The sequence below is a fragment of the Scomber scombrus genome, chromosome 3 (genome assembly GCF_963691925.1).
Source record: "Scomber scombrus chromosome 3, fScoSco1.1, whole genome shotgun sequence".
NCBI lineage: Eukaryota > Metazoa > Chordata > Actinopteri > Scombriformes > Scombridae > Scomber > Scomber scombrus.
The window spans coordinates 7526999-7547360 of NC_084972.1; the positions used below are offsets into that span (position 1 = coordinate 7526999).

The following is a 20362-nucleotide window of genomic DNA, read 5'->3' on the forward strand; positions in this document are numbered from 1 at the left end:
CCTTCGTCACGCTCTGTTGTTCACTCGCATCTCCTGTGATAATGCACAGGGGGATTAGCAGGTAACAAGGCAGCAGCACTCCTCTGAGGATGTTGCGCGTGGCTTTGAACGCCTCACACAATACTACATAAAACGGAGGAGGAGTACCACCAAATGGTGATTTCCCGGCTACACGGGGGGAGCCTCCTCCTGGATAATGTGGTAATGAAAGGTGACAGGAAGGACTCAGGGTCTGGAACGAAGCCGGGGCAGCTGGTCAGAGCGGGAGAATAGGAAGCAGTGTGCGCCCGGGCTAAAGTGCGGTGAGAAGCAAATTAAAGCTCATATCTGCCATCTCCCTCGCCTCCCTGCACTTTCCTGTTTGGACTTGAAGGTGATTGGGAGCCAAGGCGGTGACAGTTGACGGAAGCCGCGCGGAGGAGAGAGTATTTATTTACAGTGAGATGCAGCGATGCTTGTTCAGGATGCGGTTTCACGCAGGATGTGCCCCCCCCCCCCACACCTCACCCCCCCTCCTCAAAACACACACACACACATAGACATACACCTCCTCCCATCTTTGTCATCTCCACCCTTGCACTACAATCCCCAGGTCTGATCAAGAATGGGAAGTGGGTTATTTGGGAGGAGGGATGGGTGGAGGGGGGGGGGGGGGGGTTGGCCTACTGCAGGGGCCAGGCAGCCTGTATTGTGTAAGAGGGTAGGTCTGGACACAGCCAGCAGAGAGCTCACTCCGCATGCCTTCCTGCACGGCCCAGGAGGTGGTACCAAAAGGTAACACAGGTCACTGACAAAAAAAAAAAAAAAAAGGGAGTGTAAAGCATTAAGAACGCATTGTGTGTCAAAGATTGTCTGTAGGTGTTACAGATTTTTTTTTAAAAAGAAAGTGTGTGTGGCTCTGTGTTAGATCAAGACAAGTATGTTGTACATATGAGAGAAGTGTATGTATGAGAGAGTGTTTGTTTGAAGACAGTCCAACAGAGAGTGTGTGTATCCTGCCAGGAATTCCACCTTGTAAAGCAGGGGGTTTGGGGAGGGGGGAGGGGGGCGGTAGAAGGTTTTCTAAATCCTAGTAATTACACTGTTCACTGTGGTTGCAGTACAATTACCTTTGTCATCACCCTACAATACAGTATTCCCATTAGGGTAAACTGCTCATTTTAAAGGTGCAAGTGTGTGCAACCTTATTACAAAACCACCCAAGAGGAGACATACGCTGCAAATTTGACATTATTAGTCATATAGAAGTCAACTCTTTTGTAGTGTTTGTTCGTGTCAAAGAATCTCACCCACATCTGATCAGCTATCTGACGGGATAGTAAAATGATACAAAGCACGAGATGGGGTGGATGAGGAGGAGAAGGTGAGCCGCCGCCGATCCCTGCTCTGCTATAGCTGTCATGTCGGCAATAATCCGCCCAAAGTTTCAAAGGCAGGTTTTACGACCTGCCTTACGGCCTCATCTGTGCGGACAGCGGCATCTTAACTGGAGAACCTGCCACATAAAACCGCACATCTGTTAAAGCCTAAATTGTAAAACAGGCCCCGCGTGTCCAGGCAGCGTTAAGTTAATAATACACTCGAAGTGCAGCTTATAACACACAGCCAGCAGCAACAACAGCAGCAGCAGCAGCACTGATTGGCCTGTATTCGCTACTTTTGATCAGCGGTTAAATCTTTTTTTTTAATGTCTTTTGTAAAGTTTTTGACCTTGAAAGTGTTTGTACAGCAAGTGCAGTTTCTCCAGCATTATGCCTGGTCTTTGTATAGTCAAAAAGATCATTTTACTGAGAACTGGCACTAGCCCCACATCTGTAATAACTACACATCCCCTTGTCAACAGCAGCTCTACATCTATTCTCCAAACTAAATATCTGATGCTGAGAATTGATCAATTTTTGGATGGAATTAATTTAGTCAGCTTTTAGTAACCTCGCTCGCACAGTCAACACTTCAAGAGGGTGTTTTTTGTTAACAGTAAAGTGTCCCCGCTGCTTTTTACGGCATATTTGACTGACAGATAGCAATAAATATGACAATACTAAGAGGATAGGAGATATTCTAGTGGTCTGGTAGTAGTTCTGGTGCTAGAATGTCATGTGTAGGAGGCTGTTAGCATGATCAAATAATAGTAATTATTATGCTCATTCTTTAGTTTTCACAGTCCGATATTATTAGATAGTATTCACAGGTTTTGGGGCAGTGATGTAACTTTTTAGTAGCAGTTGTCTTTACAAGAACACAGTTATTACACATTTTGCCACATCAGTCTCTTAAAGAGGAAGTGTGGCTTCTCCCTTTTTAGTGTATTCAGTCGATGCTCCCGCCACTGCATTCAGGGTCCTATGTGTACTGTGTGCTGCTCACCTCCAGCTTGGTGGTTTGCTGTGTGCCAGTGAGCTCTTTCAGGAGGGAAAGAGCTTCACCACACATAACCGTATGGGAGCTTGGCTTTAGAGCTGAGAGAAACGAGAGAGAGGGAGAGAGAGAGAGGGGGACACAAACAAAACAACATGAACCTCAGGGCCTATATGAGGTTTTGTTCAAAGGCATCTTAACCTGAGGGAGCAGCACTGTGCACGTCTGTCATATACACAGTGTAGGCCAGGCCAGTCACCACTACTGTTTGGAAGAGCCATTTGTTACAGGCACATATGGTTGGTGGATGGCAGGTTGATTTAATTTAATATATGAATGTATGTATTTTATAAATGTATAAAAATTGTAAATATAGAAGTAAATAGATGTGTCTACAGTTGTATTTGGAGGTTTTTTCCATTCATAAGTGAAAGTAATTAGCCTATACTAACATCTAACACTATAAACAATTTAGCCATCCTACTTTACACCATCTAACTGTCTTATATTATGTCTATTATCTATTATGCTCAGTCGCCATGTCTTCTATGTTAATCCTTGTTTGCCACGCTATTTTACCAATAAAGTAAAAAAACAAACAAACCCCCCCCCCCAAAAAAGGTCAGAGGGTGCAGTTACAACACCTGTTACCACTCAAGGCATGGAGGGACCAGTCTTTAACAATCAACGTTAATTTCAACCTCGCAACACTGTCAGTAATTGATAATGATGACATCGTTGGATTTTGCACACATCAGAAAAGATTTGTTTTGGTTTTTAAAAAAAAATGTGCACACGCTCTGTTTGAGTGTGAGCTGGATCTCGAGCCTAATTGATGTTTTTGGAAGATGAGTTCAATTGAATGAGTCATTAGGCCTATTACCAATGTTTTTTATTAAATGCCCCCACCGAAAAAAGGAGGAAAAAAAAGTGTAGAATATTCCCTTCCTAGAATAACAGGAGGGGTGGATTGGTAAAAAGGCAGATAATATGTGTGAGATTGATCAGTGAGTAGCGACCCCATTATCTCCTGAGATGTTAATTACACTGTGCTCAGCTTGCATGTCAAAAGGCAGATAATTGAAGAAGGTAAAAGATGTGCCACACTTTATTTATGCTTTCACTTGGAGCTGCTGGAAGATCTGCTCCCTTTCTTTTGTGCATTTTTATTCCTCGTCTTTCGCCTCTCCTCTTTTTTTTGCCGACGTATTTATCGTCGAGTAATATTACATTGTCACAGTTGATCATTTTGCAGCGATATTATTCACAATCACTGTGGTGCGCGCGCTTGTGTGTGTGTGTGTGTGTGTGTGTGTGTGTGTGTGTGTGTGTGTGTGTGTGTGTGTGTGTGTGTGTGTGTGTGTGTGTGTGTGTGTGTGTGTGTGTGTGTGTGTGTGTGTGTGTGTGTGTGTGTGTGTGTGTGTGTGTGTGAGTGTGATGGGACACACAAGAATCCTCTGTCTCTGTCACAGCTTTCTTTTTAACTGTATTTTTCTAACACTGCTAATTTCTAGCTTGATTTTTACAATGCAATTTAATAGCACTTCATAAAGATTTGAAATACAGGCGTGCAGTCACACTGATACTCTCCCTGTGATTCTAAAGGCTGAAACGGACACTGGCACATGTTCCCTAAAGAGTCTCAAGCTCTATAAATCATATTTTTTTGTAATAAGAAAGGCTGTACTTTAGTACTTTATACTGCCTCTCTGCCTTTCTCTTCAGTAATCAGTAAAGTCAAAGTAAACAAGAGAGGGGTAAAGATGAGGAAAACATTTGTTGAAGAGTCATAATGCTACTGCTGTATCAGTGTAGAGTGGTCCTCTGACATACTGACTGAGGTGAAAGGAGTGAGAGAAGCACCAGAAACTCTGTAAAAGAAAAAAAAAGCAACCCACGAAAACAAAACAAAACATTGCGTCTGTTATGATCACAGTTCCCCCACCTGACAAGCTTGGTGTCTGTAAACTTCCTATTGACAGTGTATAAGCTATAAGGGACATGCTGTACTTAACAAAAAAAAAACAAAAAAAAAATCTTGTTTGTCATTTCGCGTGCTTATAGCGATAGCGTCAAAACTGTTTCCTGTGGTTTCCTGTGGAGAACTGTGGTGTGTGCTGCAATTTACAAGTGCACGTGAATGCTGTCTGCACTCCCAACAGTGCATGTGCACGCACACACACACACACACACACACACACACACACACACACACACACACACACACACACACACACACACACACACACACACACACACACACACACACAGAGAGAAAGAAAGAAAGAAAGAGTCCTCTTCTCCTTTCTGTGTTGTCATCATAACATGTGGGGGGGAGTTGGAGAGGGGGGCGGGGCGGAGTTGTAAGGAAGCGTCCAGACTGTGGTCATCACACCTCAAGGGGCTGATGGACAATGGCTGCACAGATGATTTAGTGCATCACCTGGTGGACACAGCTAAGAATGAGCACAGCATGCTGGGAAACCACATTCGAAAAACACTAGGATGTACAGTCTGGTACCGTCACCTCTCTGCACTGTTACAGACTGACACTTTTTCGTCTGGTTTTGTAGTTTCCTTTCACTCATTTGTATATTTATTGTTCGGCAGCCCACATTGCATCAACTACATCACCTCAGATGATACTAATAATTAGGGAAATGTGTTAAAAAAAACTGTGGTGTGACAGTGGAATAGGAACAAAGTTCTTTTAATAGTCTGACTTCACTGATGTTTTAGTTGGAAGTGTTGAAAGAAGAAATAGTTTAGTGCCCTCCCCCTTCCTCTCAGGAAACTCAGTCCTGAGCTGTAGCACAGGTTCACCTTTGCTCTGACATCACTACCCGCCCCCCCGCTCCCTGCCCTCCATCTCTTTACTTTACTTTGTCCGACCAAATATCTATATCTATTAGCATCTTTCTACTTGTTTATCTTCCTCGCCAGTAGATCAGAAGGCTCCATATGGCATAAAATGACTTTCATTGGATTTTCAGTTTATTTTTATTTTTATGGTATTACGTTTGTTGTTTTTCTCTTTTTTTTTGGTCCACTTCTTGTTTGCCAGAAGAAGACCTCTGCCCTCTTACATGCCAGCCGAGCAGTATTTTTTTGCTGTGGCAGATGCAGCCTTATCTGCGCTTGAGGTCTGTACTTTAATGGGCTTTATTGATCTAAACAACATCAAGGGGTTGCGGTGATGTTATTAAGGCCGAGATAACTTCTGTGTAATTCCACTCCAACAATATATTAGCCTTTTATTGGTCTAAATAACTTTGCCTTTTAGACAGTAATGCACCAGTAAGTCACAGCCGCTCTTCATGTCGGCAGGATCTTAATAAAGCATTTCCTCTGGACATCCTACTGTGGAGAGAGTGAAAAACGACAGGTTAAAAGGCATGCTGGGAAGTTTCCATGCCATCACTGTAAATCTCTTTTGAATACATAAATAAAGCGAGAAGAGAGCTGTGAACGGGAAGGGCTTGGAGGTTGGGGGGGGTAAGGAGGTGCAGATTGGTGGAAGTTTTGCACAAACATGCGCTCCAATTTTTTTTGGTTTCACACGCGGAGGTGCTGCGAGGAGAGGAACACTGCAAGGAAGACAAAACTGGAATAGAACATCACGCCAGCACTAGCAGACAAGTGCTGATTTGTTATCATGAGGCTACGCTGCCTGACCTTCTGAACAAATATAAAAATCAATAGATGAATGCATCTAGATTCATCTACTAATATAAAGTAAGACATTTACAGACACATTCATGGGATATAATAACTTTTCGGGCACGTTGCCATTATTTTGGGCATTTTATAATAAAGTGGAACAATTCAGAGACACAATGTGATACAAAAGACTTTAAAGGGTGCCGATAAATATTTGGGTGTTGGCAACAATGTGTGACCGGGTAGAGAAATGAGTAATACGTGTGTGATAACAGAGTCGATTGTCAATCCCAATGGGAAATTCAGGTTAGCAGCAGCTCAATGTAAGCATGAAAGTAATAAAGCAACAAACAACAGATAATAAAAAGACAAGAGGTGTAAGAGTAAATAAAACCAAAGCAAGATAAATAATAACATATGTAATGCCTTAAAGTAAATACGGATACTAAAATCTGTTATATTAAAACACATGACTTATAAAGTGCAAGTAAAAAAAAAAACAACCCAAAAAACCCCCATTGTACTACTGGTTAAAAGTGCAAATTAGGAATAAACTATATTCGGCCATAGTTGTGTGAGTTCTAACTAGATTAAAGCTTGTAATGTAATGATATAGAATCAGATTAATTGAAGGTTTTGGAGGCTTGTTGTTCATTTGTATGTTTTTTTTTTGGTTATTGATTTAACATGCACGGTGCAGTGGGTGCCTGAAAATCCTCTTAATGGACAGTTGCAATATTTCTCTCCTTTTCAAGGGCAGCATATGTCTAATATTTATATGAAATAAGGAACCCATTTATCTGGGAGTGTATTTTCAAGAGGTGGGGGTAGTAGGGAGGCGGTGAGGGGCGGGGGGTTAGGGCTTCATAATTTGCAGCTATTTAAAGCCTTGGTTTTGGTAATGAATTATTTTGTCATCTCGACTGTGATGAGATTCATCTTTAATAACTGTAACAATTATTTTATTAAAAAGAGAAGCCATGCATTATGGCTATCTCGCCAAGGTCTCAAAGCTGGAAGGGAATTCTCATTAAGAGCATTATATTACCCCGGTGCGCTTTCAGTTGGATGTCCCGCTGAAATTACATTAGGTGTCAACAATGTTTGTGTTTGAAGTAAGCAGTCATATTTACAGAGGCTAGCTTTTTTTTTTCTTCTTTTTTTCATTTGCCGCCTGACACTGGGAGATGTATTAAAAAAGATACTAATGCTCTGTATCTGATTAAGTCACTTACAGAGAAACTCCTCTAAAGTGTTAACTTTTAATATAAGGCGAACGCCGCTCTGTCATCGGCGTAAACGTACATTTTTTTTAAAATCCAAAGACAAGGAACTTTTGATTGTCTGAGATTATTTTGTGATTTATTTAGTCGGCTCGAAGCACTCCCAATATTTAGATCTTGCCTATAAGCATCAGGTTGTTTGTGTCATGATTGATTTATCTCTGTCTTTTCATCTACATCCTGTGTTTTTTTTCTGATGGTTAGCGTGGTGCGCGACATTGTGTTTTGTTAATGGTTTCAGGCCCAGGGTTGCCGCTAATGACATGGTTGTAATTGTTTGTCAGTGTGATAATGTGCGATTTCCTATTTCCATGTGAAGTTGGACATTTGATGAAGGAGGGATCTTGTCAGGAAGACAAAGTGCTGTCATTTGTCACCAGCTAAATGAGCTTCTCTCCAGACATCCTCTTGGCTTTCAATGGCAATATTATATTCGCTGATTTTTTTTTTCTTTTTCTCTTTTCTTTTTTTGGGCTGATGCTGTGATTTTCACATACTGGTAATTCACTGCATTGTATAAAAGGGCAAGAAACCTGATCTCCTTCCTGCTTGCTTCCACATGTGGCTACACTTGTGAGAAAGAAAAAAAAGAAGGACAGATAAGGATTGGTTGTTTTTTTTGTGCGAAACGAGCCTAATTTTGGTGAAAAAGCCGGAGTCAGAAACTGTGAAACCGAGACACAGATCAAACCAACAAGGAGATACAACTTTCATATCACTCAGGTTGTGTTCTGTGCTGACATATAGAAAACTGTTAACTGTATTTCACAGAAAGACAGAAGTGAAATTACTGAGTTTGGTAATCTTTTATTCTTAGTGTTTGCCAGTCATCACTTCCTTAAACTTAACATTTTTAAACTGAGAAAGTATTTCATCATGTTGAAAGGAAAGACTGTCAGTTTATGTCACTGTGTTACACTGTGTTTTTTGGCTAATAGTCAATAATATATGTAGTTTAATCTTATGAGGCACATAATTGCAGCAATTGAAGTACAGGATTGTGGTACTGCTTTCATACTTTCCAAAGTCTTTGATGTGTTTACCCCCTGAGCAGACTGCTTCTGTTTCTGATTAGACTGATTCCATATTGTGGGGTTGGGAGCAGATTCTTCCTAGTTAACAATCTAATGAGCTAAACAAGCCAAACAAAGGCGAGGTGTAGTGAATAGGTCTCCTGAGGGAGCTACTTATTGTCACAATTGGCCCTCTGTCTTCTCTTTCCACTCCATATCGATTCATGTCTTCATTGGTTATTCTCTGTCCGCTGTAGCACACATGGGTGGTGTAATCAGCTAAATGTAGCCTCTGCTTTCTTATTATTACCTGGGTGCTTAACACTGATATATATATATTTTTCCTTCAAGGACAAATGGTGTAGGAGAAGGCAGATCTCGTGTGAAGTCCCTGAGCTCTCGCAGAGCAGCAGATCCCTTTTCAGCGCCAGCTGTTCTCTCAGATACACCAGGCCGTGCTGAAATTCTCTTAATATAATTCTGGGGGCTCAGGAGAATAGTGCAAAACAAGCGTGCCAACGAGGAGAACGTTGAATTTTTCATCAGTGGGCCTCAACTCGCTGAGTTAGTGGGCAGCGCTCTCATTCATGAGCAGATGTTCAGCGCAGTTACACTCTGCAGTTAATGTGAACTTACTGGCCTCTCTGCCATTGGCTGCAAGGACGTTGGCAGCGACCTGGCATCTGAGAATTACTCCCAGTAAAAGGCGCAGGCCTGGAAAGCATAGCCCCGGCCTTTTTTTAGCCACTTCCCAGCCCAGGAGCTGGATCCTGGACAGGGGGAAGGCACTGACAGCCCATCCGTCTTCAGTCCGACAGTGATGAAACACTTGCCACCGTTTGCTCTGGGAATAGCAATGAAATACCTGCAGATCATTTCCACAAGTTTAATGTTCATTCCTAAAGACTAGCTTAACATAAAGCAGCACCACCCAGCAGGTGAAATATACTGTATGTGAGATATGATTACATGAAGGTGCCGTCCCCTGTGGTTAGCGTGAAACAATTATACATGCAGAGGAATTATTCCGCTATTGCTGAAAGAGGAAATTCATAGAAATAAGGCACCTGTGAGGGAAACCGTTTTGCCCTGCTAGTTCTATAGCTGAAAGCAGCTGGTGCTGTGGTCAGCCTGGTGGGCTGTATCCTCTCCCTAGCCTGGTGCTTCAGACATCTGCATGGCCAAGCTGCTCAGCCTGGGTTTGATGTGGCCATACAGATCTGTAATAGTTTCCCTCTAACTAAGCAAAAAGCCATTTGATGTATAGTGCCATTAACTGGTCAGAGTGTGTACGTGACATCAGGTTCAGCAGGCAGCATGCCAGTCATCTTGGGTGTGTGTGTGTGTGTGTGAAAGTCATCACAGTTAAGTTGTGCATATGGGACTTAAACAGTGAAAATGACAAGCTCTTGTTTCCTCTGCACGTCTCATTTTCACTTTCTAATTGGTCGTTTTCAGGTTGGCTTTACGAGAGCAAAACTAATTAGTGTTTCTAAATTCAGCAGAAAAAAAAAAAGAAGTCAGTCGGCTTGATTGTTCTGGTTTCCTCTCCTGTGTCAGGCGCTCAACAATAAAATAAGACTCTAATCATTTTCAAATTGCTCGTATTTTTAAACCCCAGAGCTGAATGTCACTCCCGGTCTCTTGGCATTTTGTTTGGCAAGATCAGGGAACAGTGGTTGCCCTCTCGCCTGTGTGCTCTCTTTGTGATTCGTGGGAAGTTTGGACTCGGGGGCCGGTGTGGAAAAAAAAACAATGCGTCCGTGTTTTAGGTGGGGTTGTTTCTGCTTTGATTGGGAATGTCCTGCTGACAGGAGCGGCCCGGCAAGTTTACAGTAGCTGTGACATTGCTGTTACCTTTATTCAAAGTGCTCCAGCTGCAGCAAGCCCTCAGGAAGCCCAGCGCAGGCCCACATGGGCGGCTGGGCGGCCCACAGAGAGGAGAATAAGCCCTGTTTGAGTTGGCAGACGCTCCCCTCTCGGGGAACTTTTGCTGTCTCTGCAGAAAGGCTAGTGGCGGCGGCTCTAGTGGGGCGGCAGTGATTCCAGGGGCAGGATGGGCCTTTTCCACCTCTACTCCCTTTCAGGAAACACATTTTGCCGTTTCTTCCCTCTTGTGTTTGAAAACTAGGGGGGGGAAGGAGTTAAGGCGAAGGGGGCACGGGGCAGCGGGGACCGAATGACCCAGCTCAACTATGAGAGGTTGAGCACTAATGTGCGGCGATTTTTTGAAAAAAGGGCAGTTTTTAATACCCTGAACAAGCTATTTTAAAAAGGCTCGGACACTTTTAGAGCTCACTCCGGTGGAGCTTCATTTCTATTGAATGAAAAAGCATCTGAAATACGAGCGCTACACAACCTACACTATTTTTTATTTTCCATCGACACTGTAGGGGGATTCAGTCTTCAGAAGCTGGTAATTAAGAAGTGCTTGATCTAAGGTTAGGGAGGAGCAGTGTTTAAATGCAATTAGAGCTAAGCTCAAATTAATTTGGACTCAGTTACAGTTTTTTGGAATGTGTCATTATTTGTTTAATCAAGGGAGTTCTCGTTTGAGATGCTAAATATGTATCCACAGATATGTACAGGGAGGGAGGAGGGGGGGGGGCTGTTTAATTCTGCCGTAATGAATAGTAATTTGAAAGTGACCTGTTTTGTGTCTCTTCACTACTGCTCACACACACACACACACACACACACACACACACACACACACACACACACACACACACACACACACACACACACACACACACACACACACACACACAACAACCAAATAAGACGCGCACACACTCCGCTTGATGATTGGATGTGACTACAGTTATTATTTAATAAGGCAATTGTGGAAATAAAGTGTACGTATTTGCATTTTTTAGTCACCTTTACGTTTCAAATAATTTCCCCTCCTCTCTCTCTCCCTCCCTCCCTCCCTTCATTTCCAACACCCCCACATCCCCAACTTCCCTCCCCTTCCTCCTCCCTTGTCTATCCTCTTTTTTCTCCCCCCCCTTCTATCTGCTGCTCACCGGTCCAGCCAGGAGACTCCAGCGGTGACATCCTGTGGAGCCAGAGATCAAAGTAAGTACTTCTCCCGCACGTCTACAGACAGCAGGACGAGTCAGTTGAACACAAGCGTTGCTCTCTCACTCCCTCTCACTCGCTCTCTCGCTCTTTCTCTCACACACACACACAGAAAAACACGACTTCATCATTATTTCCTAACTTTTAAAAAACAAGCAGCTTTTTTAATGCTTGCTCGAACAAGAGCATTATATGGAAATTATGAGTTTGAATGCCACAAAATGATAAGAAAGGTTTTGCATAGTAACCGATTTCCTCATTTCCTGATGCAGTTGCATATTTACATCACTTTGAATGATGCTGAACGTGATGACAAACAACAGCAGCCGGTCCTCAGCCCCGGCGTCGACTCTCATAAGTTGACTGCGAACCTGAAAAGTAAAGAAAATTACAGATAGCGCGTCGGATCTTGTCTGCATCCCTTCCTCGCCTCTCCTCCCCCCGACTATCCTAGAAGTCATTACTCCTTGTGTGGTGTATAAACACGTCAAAAACAAACAATGACCCTGGGCAGCCGCCACACTGCAAAACAATTTCAAAGCCCCGTGGTGTAGTGTAAACACGAAACACGGCTAACCTTCACGCAGGGAAGACTTCACCTCAAACCCGGTGTTAGTTCCACAGTCCCCGACGACCTTGGTGAGATATATGGTTAACATCTCCGCCGTTCTTTTCGGGTCAATATCACTCCGGTTCTGTGCAGACGTCCAGTGGACCTCCTGAAAAGCTATGTTTAATAGTCAATGTAGGAGTAGAATTAATTAAGAGTGAAGCCGAATGAGTTTTTAGGCCTGTAATATTGCGTTATAACTGAGGTTGCTTATGTTTATGATTTAAATGTATCTTAAATATGCATTTCTTATTAAGGACATGTTAGTTTTATGTAGAATTATGATAGAAAAAGGTCTTAAATAGTATTTATAGGACATTAGAAAACATACTAATGCATTTATCTTACAGAAATTCCAGACTGGAGTGTTTACAATATAAATAGATCTAAAAAAACCCTAAACAAAACAAACAAAATTAATCTTTCTCTTCAATATCAGAGGTAGATGACGTGTGAGGAAGCTCAAATGTTGTTCCAAAACAAGTGTTAATGCTGGTTAGCAGGGTGGATTTCCTCTACAGGGACCCCCACATATATAAAAAAAAAAGAAAGAAATGAATATTCATATTCTTGTTTCATAGACTCTGATGTCTGAAATAGCATTTATACGACATTAGAAAACATACTAATACATTTATATCACAGATATTCCAAACTGAAGTGTTTTCAATATAAATAGATTTTTAAAAAAACCTAACAAAACAAATAGAATTGGTTGTCCTCTTTAATATCAGAGGTAGATGATGTGTGAGGAAGCTCAAATGTTGTTCCAAAACAAGTATAAATGCTGGTTAGCAGGGTGGATTTCCTGTACAGAGACCCCCACATATATAAAAAAAAAAAAGGAAATGAATATTCATATTCTTATTTCATAGACTCCTCTGCCTCTGCAAGCTCTTTCACACACTGAGCCGGGGGTGACTGTTTGGCGATGATGTGAACCCCGCACTTTTAATAAAGCCCAGCTGCTGAATGATCAAATAGTGTCTCTAATTAAGGCCTGAGTGTACACCCATGTAAAATTCTCTCTGGAATGCTAACAACCTGTGATATTTCCAGAGGAATTTGCTGCGCAGGTCTCAGAGAAGGGGGGAAAGGGAGGGAGGAGGAGGAAGGGGGGGGTTTGGATGGGGGAGAAGGAGGGGCAGTGTTCATGTGGCAAGCCAACATGTTGTTCACATCCGTGTCAGATTGAGGCTAATGAAGGCCAGACTGATCCTTGGATGCAAGCCTTAAGTAAATGATCCCTCTTTGAATATATTAGAGCCCCCCTAGCAGCGTCGTGCCCCCGCCCCCCTGCCGTGCCAGCGCCGCTCTACGTGTCGCCTCTTGGTCTGACGAGGCCGGTCGAAATGGCAGTCACGGTGTTCGATCACGTTGTTGCACCATCCGCCCTGATTTCTGCGCACCTCGCACAGTATTGTTACATCGAACTACACACACACACACACACACACACACACACACACACACACACACACACACACACACACACACACACACACACACACACACACACACACAGACACACACACACACACACACACACACACGCTGATCATTTCCAGGTTAGTGTTTCTGCAAAAAAACATTGTGATAGTAAATGGAAAGAATGAGTGTTGTGTCATTTGACAATGTAAATGAGACATCTGAAATTTTTTTCCCCACCCTCTGAAGAGGGATTGAATTTACATAGCAGGCCAGGCTTTGATACTCATGCAAATAGTTCATTTAGACAAACTGTAGTTTTTCTTCCTTTATTTTTGCACTTGTTTTTAGTTATAATTAGTATGAAATCATTTTGATGACCATTTTAAAATAAAAACAATAAAATGATCACTAAAAGTAGTAAGAAGAAAAAAACAAAACTTCACTGCAGTTTATGACCACAACGGCACTGTGCATGTAAATGAATCGTAAACGTGTAATTGGGCCACTTTTGAATATTGATTTGAAAGACAAGGACACAGAAATGAAGCACTCGTGAATGCGGAGCTCCTGAGCTACTGTAACATCCCATTAATAAATACCTTTCTGGCTCTTTAGTGCCAGGCCTGCCTTAAACTGAGTGAAACAATGTCGTTTGATTTTCGCTGATATGGCATGTGTACTTCATAGATGGATGGAATCGGAAGGATCCAATTAGCGGTGGTCATCGCTCATGAATTTAAGCTGACAGCGGGAGTCTCACAGAGAATCTTGGTGATTTTGGTAGTTTGGTGACATGCTCTTACAAAGCACTTTAAAAGCCCATAAAGAGCACATTGTGGAGAATGCACACTTGATGGAGATTTGATTTACAGCTGTGACAAATTTTCTCAATTAGACATGGGAGGGTAATAATTGATTTTCAATAGGCAGCATACAATGATGGGGGATTCTTAAAGGATGGTAAAGTAACCAAATTTATACATTTTTCCTTTTTTTATTATATACAATCAACACTGCTATTAGTCCTGATTTTTACTTAAGGTTTCGTATAGAGTATATTAGCAGATAATGCATCTTTTTAATCCAGAGCACTCACATCCTACAGCCCATACAGCTCACATTTGCATAGCACGCCGTGAGGATTGATGGTTTGTGACAGCGGCTGTACAGGTACTCCTAGTGACTCGTAAGGCCTCCTGACTCTCCACGCCATGTCCGTCACGCCGACCCTGCTTCTAAGCGCAAGCCCTGTTTGTAAACACAGACAGATGAATGAGAAGCACATTTGGCCGGGTCTCGCTACAGCTCGCAGACGCGGCGCAACGCAACGTGACAAGCAACAGATGTGTCACACAGGTTGAAATCAAAACAGCCGTCCGGCATGCGAGCTGTACACACCATCAGACACGGCTGCTGCGATGAAGAGGCGAGGAGGCGAGTGCTGCTGGCAGATGAGACAAGGCAAGCGCCTCTGTTGCTCCCAACTTCCTGTCTGGAAGAGGACAGGCCTGTTTGTAGGCCGCTTTGACACCCCTAGTCACTTTGTCATCCGGGGTGCTCGCCGCAGCTCTGATCACGCGTGCGCGCTACATTCAAAGGGTGTCACGTCAGCTGCGTGACAGGTAGGCTCCCAATGAGACAACAGCCAACGGGGATGTCCTTTTCAATACTCCCATGTGTGAGTACAAATGCACAGCGCGCCACAGACAAAATAACACAGACAAAATAACATCATATGACATCATTCTGAATGCTCATCATTCTGAATGCTCTTATGCTGTCTTTTTTTTTTTGCAGTTTGAAAAGAAGTTAAAAGTGTTTTTCAGAGCTGCCCCGCATCAGAACAGAGAGAGAGGAGAGAGAGAGAGAGAGTGAGTGGGAGTACTCTCAGTCTGTCTATGATGTTCATGCAGTCTGATTGTTGTGTTTGACAGTGGCAGTAAAAGTGCAGCAGGCATTATCTTTACAGAAGGACTATGTTAATGATATCCTCAGCAGCTTAATCTTCCTATTGCCACCGCCCCGTAAGCAAATAGTGCGGCTTCATGTTGAGCTGTGTGTGTGTGTGTGTGTGTGTGTGTGTGTGTGTGTGTGGGGGGGGGGGGTGGGGGTGGGGGGGGGGGGTGGGGAGGGGGAATTGGAATTGGAATCCATCATCAGAACAACTGAATGAACGAGGGTGCAAGCAACAGCTGCTTGACTGATCACGTACTACAGACTGTCACCCCACATCTGTTTACCACTCCGACAGCCACACGAGTGTTTATATCCACGGGTGTAATTGAGCTATTTTGCCGAGTCCAGCTGTAACCCACACTAACTTATATCCCAACTTTCCATTAAAGCGTGGGGGTATCGTGGGGGGGGAAGTTACACTGATAGTAATCAAGCCTCAGCAACACTGCGATGTAAATATCAGCTTATCAGCTTTGCCAATTTGGTTAAGTGGCATATACGTGGGTGATTCACACATCCACCTCTGTCACACACACACAGGCTGCATAGAGAATCGTCAGAGCATTTATTAAACATAGGTAACTTACATTGTTCACAAGTATGCACGCAGGAAACAAAACATAATCATGAAAATAACAATGTGTCAGACCCTGCAAAAAATGCAAATACACTCACAGTGTCTTCCAACTTGACACGTAGGGGTGGGGTGGGGTGGGGTGGGGTGGTGGGGCGGGGGGGACTTAACTGTCTGCATTCAGTGTGTACAGTACATGGAAATTTAAATGGGAATATCTAGATCTAAAACACACCATTTAAATATTCAAATGCTAACACCAAACAATATAATGCATTATGGCTTTTAGTATTTGCATACAACTCTGTTTGCTGCTGTGAGCTACGGATGATACAAGGAAGAGAGAGAGAGAGAGAGAGAGAGAGAGAGAGGGGGGGGGGGGGGTAGCGAGGGAGAAACACTGACTGTAGGATGTAAAGCACACAAGCTAAGCCTTTGTGTGCCACTCACAGAAAAATGGCATCTGATAACTGTTACAAACTTTGTTTGTATTTTTAAAAAGAAAACCTACCACAGAGCAGAATAGATCAGTATTTGTCATTTAAAGGTTTATATTTATTGACATTTGTAGTACAGTAATTAAAAAAAGATAAATTTTAACCGTGGGCATTGTTTTGTATATTTATTTGATTGCAGTCATGGGGAAAATAGATGACATTATCTCTGAGATCTTGCAGAGATAAAGGGCCACCTGACCGAGCTTTAGCTTATCTCTGTAGCAAAGTACAGCCAAGTTACTAACTTTAGTCTTTCTGCACTTAAATGTGAGTTTTAGCTACTCATGCTTTCAGCTGTTAACTGTTTTTCTCCGATTTTACACAAAAAGCAAAGTGAAGATTATGCAAAGAGCTCAAAATGTGGTCATTTTTGAAAAAGGTACTGCACCTTGTGGCTTTTTTGGAGGAGCGGAGCGTTATATTTTTTTAGCAAAGTGATATCAACTGTATTGGGGTTTTTTTTTTTTAAACCAATCACAGTATATGTGAAACTAAAAAACATGTTTAATGTGGAGAAACGTACTTGTTGAATGAAGTGAGCGTGTTGAAATCAGCAATCTGTTGCACGCTAAGCAGTGGGATCAGATATGAAGGAGCAACAGGTCAACTGAAAGTCTTTTACTATAGAAACAAGCAGCTTTTAAAGGTAATTTATCCTCTCCAAAAACCTTTTTTTCTACACAAAAAGCTCAGTATGTGCAAACAGGCAATATTCAGCATATTAAAATAGGATCTGTTGGCTCTGGAGAGGCAAAACCATAATGGAAAAGTTGATCAGGAGACCTTGTGCAACTGGTTACTGGTGTCTGGTAGGTCATGGAAACACTGCCCAGAAATTGTGCTTTTTTTTTCCATTTCCAGCCACATTAGCGGTGTCTTTTGAATAAATAAAACAAAGTATACTTAGCACGAGTACATTATTCACCGTAGTAAAATAATAAGCAACAGATGTCACACTTTTTTTTTTTTTTCGGCTTAGAAAATATACATTACACTATATAATCAGCTCTTATTCATCACTCCACTTCGCTCGTCTCTTCTCTCACCTTTCTCGTCGTCTCGGGCGCGAGTCCGTAGGTCAAAACACGGAGCGGACGGACGCGGGAGAGACGGAAAGGGGGGTTAGGAGAGGTCCCCGACTACTATCTGACAGGGTTAAACACAGTGAAGGATTGCCAGTCCGAGCCGTGGCATCTGTATCCAGCATCAACACGCACTGTAATTAAGTGCAAATCTGCAAAATTATTATACTATATGCTCTGCAATAACAGCTTCCAGTAATGAATAATTTAAGGGTGGAGGGTGGTGGTGGTGGTGGTGGTGCTGACGCTTTTTTTTCTCCACTTTGCGTTTAAATTTAGCTGGTGTCATTGTCCGGCAGCGTGATTAATAGTTTATCAGTCTCTAACTATACATCTCCATGAAATATCTCTTTCCATCTGTCATTAAACTGCACTTTGAAATTGGTTAGATTTTCAATCAGGCATAGCTTAGACCTAAAAAAAAAAAAAAAAAGGGGGGGGAAATTACAAGAGGAAATAGCCAGCCAGATGTACTCATATGCAGGTAAGGCTGTGACCCAATATAGGACATTATTTGGGGAATAGCTCTTTCTATCACTATACCTCTGCACACTTCTCACTTTAAGAAATACTCCTTTTTTGTCTTTTTTTTGGTATGATAATTGGATGGAGACCTCATACAGAGCACAATACGCATTCTAAATGTGGTTTTAAATAAGCCTGAGGTGCAGTGAAAGTGAGTTGTGTGAGAGTGAGGGCCCTACTGCAAGGGGTTGACCAGCCAGTCACAGATTGGCTTCCCTGTCAAATAAAGATTAGGCCTTTTACTTCACCATCTAATCCCCGTTAAATCTCCTATGGAGGAACTCGGGGCAGTGCTGGGTTTTTAATGGCGGCGGAGGCTTCACGAGTCTGCGTGTTCTTCTTTATCTCTCGATGTGGATGCGGCAAACTATGGTCCCCGGTCAGTCAGCGCATTTAAAACTGGATTACTAAGCAGTTTAAGGTGAAGCCCAGGAAGGTTTGCTGTCATTTTAAAGTCCATTTTTAATGAATGAGCAACTTCCTGGCTCACAAGTTGCATATCAGGTGAAGTTAGATGTTGCTGCTACTCTATTAAGATAACTTGGTGCTGTATTGTGACTCTTCCGGCTTCATTTTCTCACACACAGTTATCGAATGTCTCCGTTTTTTTTCCTTCCTCAACTAAGCCGAACATTCTTTTTATTGAATTATTAATGCCGTATATTGAATTATTGAAGGAAGAAAATTTCTGATCAGATTAATATTAACTCCCAGTGAAATATTAATGACCGATGTTAAAAACGATGAACTTATGGAACTATTAATATAATCATAAACAGACATAGTAGAAAGTGCCGGAGTGGAGTCAAATGTGCAAGGACTTCTCACGATTCCTTTGTAAATGCAGCTTCCCTCGAGGTCGCTCGATATGAAATATAGCAGCGGTCGACTTTGTGTGGTGAGACGCTTTGGCTAATGTCATTGGCCAGTCCTGCCCCGGGGCTGACGGAGGTGTCACAAAGAGGGGAGGTGGGGGGGGGGCTGGGCTTTTGTGTGCAGGTTACCTTTGTCACCTTGTCCACACACGACCAGGGGAGAAGTTGCAAAGATGTTATGGTAGTAATATTGGGCAGACCCCTACCATCACCCCTGCTGATTGGCAGAGCTCCACTGATGGCTCCTCCAGCATTCAGCTCCTCCTCCCCACTCTCTCTCTCTCTCTCTTTCTAAAAAAACTGGTGACTCCTCTCAAATGAGACTGGTGTCTGCTTCACCTTATTTTCTTTCTTCTTTTTTTCCTTTTTTTCTCCAGAGCTTGCACAAAGTGATATTTTATCTAGCGAGCCTAGAGGAGCTTAAATCCAGCCTTTTGTCAGATTTGATTAAAACTCTTTTTAGATTAATGATATTCAGCAAAGATTTGATCTATCATTTTGCCGTTCTCCAGTTTTGTTATTACGCCATTCCCATTGTATTCATAAAATATGGAAATCGGAAAAAAATAAACCATTATTGTAACAGAATGGTAAGCACCTAGAAAATATGGTTACATTAATTATGTTTTAAATGCTAATGCCAGTGAAGAACATAATAACGAAGACATGAAAGAGTCCCTATTTAAAATCTGATAGCCAGGGAGAAGCAAATTATTTCAAATATTTGATATTTAAATTATTTTCAAATGAACAGAGACATGAGAGCAGAGGCGAGTAGTTTCCCCTGGTGATCCTCCAGGCTCCTTTGTTTCCTTGGTGTGTCTCCAGCTCATTAATGTTCTAAGCATGTGAGAGAACCAGACCATACTCCATAACCCATAGCTGGGTGACAGCTCAGCCTCAACACACACACACACACACACACACACACACACACACACACACACACACACACACACACACACACACACACACACACACACACACACACACACACACACACACACACACACACATACACAAAAAATCCCTCAGCTGTTTAAAGTCCACTGGCTCTTTCAGGAAGTGATGGCCGCTGAGCTGTCCTGATTAAAATGACAATAGTCTAATTAACTCGACCTCAGTGTCAGTGCACTAAAACGGCTGATGGCCCGCCAGTTCCTGTTTGAAAACCTTTTGTCTCCTCATCGTCCAAAAATATGACTTTTCTTTTTTTTTCTTCTTTTCTCTTCTTTTCTCTCCCAGCAAACCGCCTCAACCCCATTTGACGAGATTTGCTAATAGCAAATTATTTCTCATAAGCTAATTAAATCTAGGCTAAGTTTTCCATTCTTTTCTTTTTTTTTCCTGTAGAAATCCTTGTGTGCAATCCTCCAGGGATTTATCATTTTGGGATACAGTTATCACAAGCACC

At 42.4% G+C, this 20362-nt stretch overlaps 1 protein-coding gene across 3 annotated transcripts in view; it reads left to right on the top strand.

Moving 5' to 3' along the window:
• foxp1b (forkhead box P1b) overlaps window positions 1-20362 on the top strand; it is a 157740-nt gene that overhangs the window by 26760 nt on the left and 110618 nt on the right. For all 3 annotated transcript variants that reach the window (XM_062416034.1, XM_062416035.1, XM_062416036.1), the window contains exon 4: window positions 11352-11395. The gene's annotated coding sequence lies outside the window, so the exon portion shown is untranslated. The remainder of the gene's footprint in view (window positions 1-11351; window positions 11396-20362) is intronic.